Genomic DNA, 6,000 nt, shown 5'->3' on the forward strand with positions numbered 1-6,000 from the left:
GCACTTCTGGTCCTCCTGACCCCACAAAATGTTAAAGTCCAAAATACGTCATAGGACACTCTTAGTAAACAAACTACCTCGATATAAGACAAATGTCTTATATCTATCATCCCTCAATTTAAAGCCATGTCCCCTCATGATAACCATCGCCACCAAATGTTCTCACTGTCCAACCTAGCTAACCTCTGATTATCTTATGTGTCTCAATTAAGTCACTTCTCAAACTTCTTCTCTCCAATGAAAACAGCCTCAAGTCCCTCAGCCTTTCCTTGTAAGACCTTCCCTCCATACCAGGCAACATCCTGGTAAATCTCCTCTGAGCCCTTTCCAAAGCTTCCACATCACTCTGATAATACAGTGAAAAGAACTTTACGCAATACTCTAAGTGCGGCTGCACCAGAGTTTTGTACAGCTGCAGCATGACCTCATGGTTCTGAAATTCAATCCCTTTACCAATAAAAGCTAACACACCATATGCCTTCTTAACAACCCTACCAACTTGGGTAGCAACTTGCAAGGATTTATGCACCTGGACACAGATATCTCTTGGCTCATCTACACTACAAAGAATCTTACCCTTAGCCCAGTACTCTGTATTCCTGTTACTCCTTCCAAAGTGAATCACCTCACACTTAACCGCATTACACTCCATTGGCCACCTCTCGGCCCAGCTCTGCAGCTTATCTATGTCTCTCGGTCACCTACAATGTCCTTTGGGGCTATCCACAACTCTACTGACTTTAGTGTCATCGACAAATTTACTAACCCATCCTTCTACGCCCTCATCCAGGTCATTAAAAAAAATGACAACAACAGTGGAGCCAAAATAGATCTTTGCGGTACACCACTAGTAACTGAACTCCAGGATGAACGTTTCCCATCAACCACCACCCCCTGTCTTCTTTCACCTAGCCAATTTCTGATCCAAACTTCAATTCAATGCTTCTGTATTTTGTGCAATAGCCTACCATGGGGAACCTTATCAAATGCATTACTGAAATCCATATACACCACATCAACCGCTTTACCCTCATCAACTTCTTTGGTCACTTCCTCAAATAACTCAATAAGATTTGTGAGGCGTGATCTATGCTTCACAAAGCCATGTTGACTATCCCGTATTCCTTTCTAGATAATTATAAATCCTATCTCTTATAACCTGTTCCAACACTTTACCCACAACCGAAGTAAGGCTCGTTTGTCTACAATTTCCAGGGTTATCTCTACTCCCCTTCTTGAACAAGGGATCAACATTTGCTATCCTCCAGTCTTCTGGCACCTTTCCTGTAGACAATGACAACATAAAAATCAAAGCCATAGACTCGGCAATCTCCTCCCTGGCTTTCTAGAATCTGAGGATAAATCCCATCCAGCCCAGATGTCACAAAGCTGTTATTTAAAAGCTGTTCCTTTTCTCAAGGATACTGTGTCCTTGATATTTGACAGAAGTGTCATAAACGGGCCGGGCTCTGTTTGACTAGTTTGATACAGAGCTGAAAAAGATTTTGAGGGGCCTTTTGTTTGTATGTAAACAGATGAGACTTTAGACCAAAGTGGTCATACTTTAGAAGTGACCTGTATAAAAGAAGGAGAGTGGTCAGCTCTCTAGCTGAGCAGAGCAGTTCAGTCTAGAACTTGTTAGGAGTTCAGCTGTGTGGAACCTCTCTCTCTCTCTTTCTCTCTCTCTCTCTTCTGCCCTTCTAACTTCAACCTGTAATCATCTGTTCCATTTTGTTAAACTGTGTTTTAAGTGGATTTGCTTATTGCTTGTTGTGTATATTCAGAACAGCATAATTAAGTCTAGTTTGGATAGACTGAGTTCTGTAGTGGTTCTTTATTCTGTTCTTTGTGTTTCATTGTGTAATGTTGTGAATAAATTTCCGTCTGTCTTAAAATCTAGTAATCAACTGAGCTACCTCACTCTGGGTAATTTTCACAGTACAATTACCCAAACAAATTGCAAAGTTATGGTCTGGGCTGCCTGCTCAAGAATGTTTTGAGTGGGCTGGCCTTGTCCATAAAACAGGGGACTTGTCAATTTTTACACTTTCCAGAATTACTATCACCTCCTTCTTATGCACCTCAATCCCATCTCGTCTGGTAATTATTGCAAATCCTCCAATAATTGAGTAAAGGATTACTGTGCGAGGCCTCTCGATATTTTGTACGTTCTCCTAATTTCTCTTTGGAAGTTACAGTTGACAATAGTATCTGAAACAGTATCGCGTCTGTTTGGTGTGGTGTGTTGGTTGCCTGTTTAAAATTGATTCTGTCAGCAAACACTTTTCATTTACTCTTTCATGCAAGAACAGCATAGAAAGGCTTCTCCTTTGTCATTAAGACTTGTTAGTTCTGTGGAAAGGACTCAAAACTTTAACTCTAATTTCTCTTCACAGATGCTGCTCAACCTGCTGAGTTTTTCCAGCAATTTCTGATTTTGTTCCTGATTTACCACATCTGTAGTTCTTTTGGGTTTTATTTAAGACTCATTAAGTATCTGTCTCATAGTCACTAGAAAGCTTAAAAAAAAATTTGTGAAACAATGCCTTGTGTTTACATTTAACATAATAATAAAACATTCCGAGGCACTTCACAGGAATTGTGTATTAAACAGAAATGATGGTGAACCATAAAATAGATATTAAATAACACTAAAAAGAGACTGTAGCCTTAAACTGTTCACCTTCTAATCAGAACCAAATCAAATTTGTAAAGGAAACAACAATTTATGCAGCATGAGAAGAGGCTGCTGACTTGTTAAAGCACGTTTGGCCTAGAATGTTAAAACCCTCACTGATTTTTATTTATTTTTGTATCATTTTTGGGGTTGAAACTGCAAACTGTGAGCTAAGAGCTGAAGGTGACCTTGAACTATGAGCTAACGTTTGTTTTTTAAAAAGAAGAGGACAAGCAAAGTGATATTTGTTTATGAGGGCAAGTCTGGAAATTAATTGCAAGTTGATCATTGGTCAAAGAACACTCTAGACATCCCTGTTCCAGAGATGCATTATGTTCAAATAGATAGCAGACATCTGTAAGTTAACATGGACCTCATAGGGATGTTGGTGCAGAGATAATGCTGAGAAAAGATAAAAAGACATAGTTTTGAACTGTGTGTTTTTATCAGAAGGATTGCAGTGAGAAAAGCTATGGGATGGAGGTTTGATTACTCTATGGTTATCCTCTCATTAAAAACCTCCTGAAAGTTCAGAGAATAGAATCTCAGTTGTAAGTATTAAGTGACTATTCCTCAGAACTGACTGGAAGCTATGTGCATACACTGGTGTCTTTAGAAACCAAGCAAAATACAATCCCGTGTGCCTGTGATGTTACAGATCATGGAATATGCTGAAGTGAGCTGGCCAATTGCATCTTGTTTATTTTTCTTTTGATTTATCCCTTAACTGTGTCTGTTTTTTGTGAGTGAGGGCTGTAATCAAAGAAGACTGGATTCAAATCATAGCTATGAATTACCTTGTTTAACTCAGCTATGCTAAAGCTAATAAATTGATGATTCTTTTGTTTAAGTTCTCAACTTGGTGGCTGGTAGAAGGTATTCACAAGTCTGATACCTGTTATTCAAAAAGTCTGGTTAGGAAGCATTGAGGTCAATTTTGAGGATCATTGAAAGTTTCAATTTTACAGTGTTCCAAATACAGGGGTAGGGGTCTGGTTTGATTTGGTTGTCTGTCTTCATGACATGACATAACATGGAATAATTAATTGCCTTCGTTAACTTAGTAAATTCAAACCAGACAGGTTTGATAAGTCAGGTCATTGCTTCAAGGACTCCGTAGGGATTGGCTGTGTCCAAAGCTCTTTACTCAGTGTAAAAGTGCAATGTCTGGAAGTACTCCTTTTGCCAAGAAGAATTCTGTCAAAACATAGATTCTTGGATCATAAAGTACAAAAGAGGCCCTTTGGCTAATCAAGCATGTAGCCCCAAAGCTACACTAAATCCAACTAGTCCCAATTTCCAGCACTAGGCCCATAGCCTTGAATGTGATGACGTTTCAAGTGCTCATTCAAGTACATTTTAAATGTTTTGAGGTTTCCCATTTCAACCACTCTTCCAGGCAGTACATTCCCCCAAATTACCACTACCCTCTGGGCAAAAAACATTTTTGCTCAAATCCCCTCAATGCTTCCTGCCTTTCACTTTAAAATTACGTCCCCTTGTTATTGACCTTTCCACGAAGAGGAATAGCTGCTTTCTATTCACCCTGTCCAGTTCCCTCATAATCTTATACACACCTCTATCATGTTCCTATCCCCCAAAACATATCTGCTTCAAAGAAAACAGCCCGAGTTTATCCAGCCTCTCTTCGGGTTAAAGTGCTCCAACCCAGATAACATCCTGGCAAATCTCCTTTCCATCCCCTCCAGTTCAATCATATCTTTCCTGTAGTGTAATGACCAGAACTGCACAGTATTCCAGATGTGGCCTAACCAAAGTTCTGTGCCAGCTCCAACATAATCTCTCTGCTCTTATAATCTACATTATAACTGATAAAGGCAAATGTCTTTGCCTTCCGAGCTACCCTATTAACCTCCCGGAAACCTTTAGGGATTTGTGGATGAGCCCCCCAAGATTCCTCTGTTCCTCTGAGTTTCCTAGTGTCCTGCCATTCATTGAGTATTCCCTTGTCTTGTTACTTCTTAAAAAGTGCACACCTCACACTTTTCAGCATTACATTCCATTTGCCACTGATCTGCACATCTGACCAATCCATTTATATTCTTCTGTAACCTAAGACCTTCTTCCTCATTGTCAACCAGCTGGCCAATCTTTCTGGCAACCGCAAACTTCTTATCACTCCCTCCTTCCATAATATCATCTACATTGTTTAGATATCCCACGAACAATAAGGGTGCCAGCACCGATCCCTGTGGTATTCCACTGGACACTGGCCTCCATTCACACAACCTTCTATCACTAAGCCAATTTTGGATCCAACTTGTCAAGTTACCCTGGGACCAATATGCTTTTCCCATCTTTATCAGTCTCCTATTTGGGACTCTGTCAAAAGCTTTGCTGAAATCCATATAAACTGCATCAACTGCACTACCCTCATCTACACATTTGATTACCTCTTCAAAAATGTCAACTAGGTATGTTAAGTATGACCCTCCAGTGGCAAAACCATGCTGACTATTGTTGTGAAGTTGAAGGCATGTACTGTAGGTTTTAGAGAGAGTGAATATTGTTCTGAACTGAGAGATTACAAGCAGCTGTGTATATGACTAGATGGTAGTCCCAAAGGAACTGGAAAATTGAAAATATGTAACATTTGGGTGTGAAATGGATACCTGAGTTTTGGTTGCTGTTTTGACAACCGTTCAAACTTAATCAATTAGTTTAAATTATGCCCCAGGATACTAAAACCCAATTGAGTTTGAATTTATTGTTTTGCCAATAATGAATCAATGAGATGATTGGATATTGGGAATATAAAAATCAGGCATCTTGAAAAATTGAAGAAAGAGCAACTGCCATTGAGACAGACCCAAGAAATTAGGAAACCCTCTCTATCAAAGGCACCTTTTCATATGAAACATACTCACAATAAAAAGAAAGACTCTAGCCCAGGGATATCTTCAGCTGAAAGAAGAAAGACATCCAAGATGACATCCAATATGTGGTTTTGAAATTAAGTTTATATAATTTTAATAAGTGTCTTATTGGAGCAGCATATTGTTATAAAGTTGGAGGCAGGTAATAAGAGAAAGTGGAATTTGTGAATCTGTCACTCATATTTTAACAGATTATGAGCTTTTCTGGGTGTTTGGATTAATTAACAGAGGGGAGAAAGTGAGGTCTGCAGATGCTGGAGATCAGAGCTGGAAATGTGTTGCTGGAAAAGCGCAGCAGGTCAGGCAGCATCCAGGGAACAGGAGAATCGACGTTTCGGGCATAAGCCCTTCTTCAGGAATGAGGAAAGTTTGTCCACACCTCCACACACATCATCTATTGCATCCTCTGCACCCGATGTGGCCTCC

This window comes from Chiloscyllium plagiosum, chromosome 1 (assembly GCF_004010195.1).
Source record: "Chiloscyllium plagiosum isolate BGI_BamShark_2017 chromosome 1, ASM401019v2, whole genome shotgun sequence".
NCBI classification, from domain to species: domain Eukaryota; kingdom Metazoa; phylum Chordata; class Chondrichthyes; order Orectolobiformes; family Hemiscylliidae; genus Chiloscyllium; species Chiloscyllium plagiosum.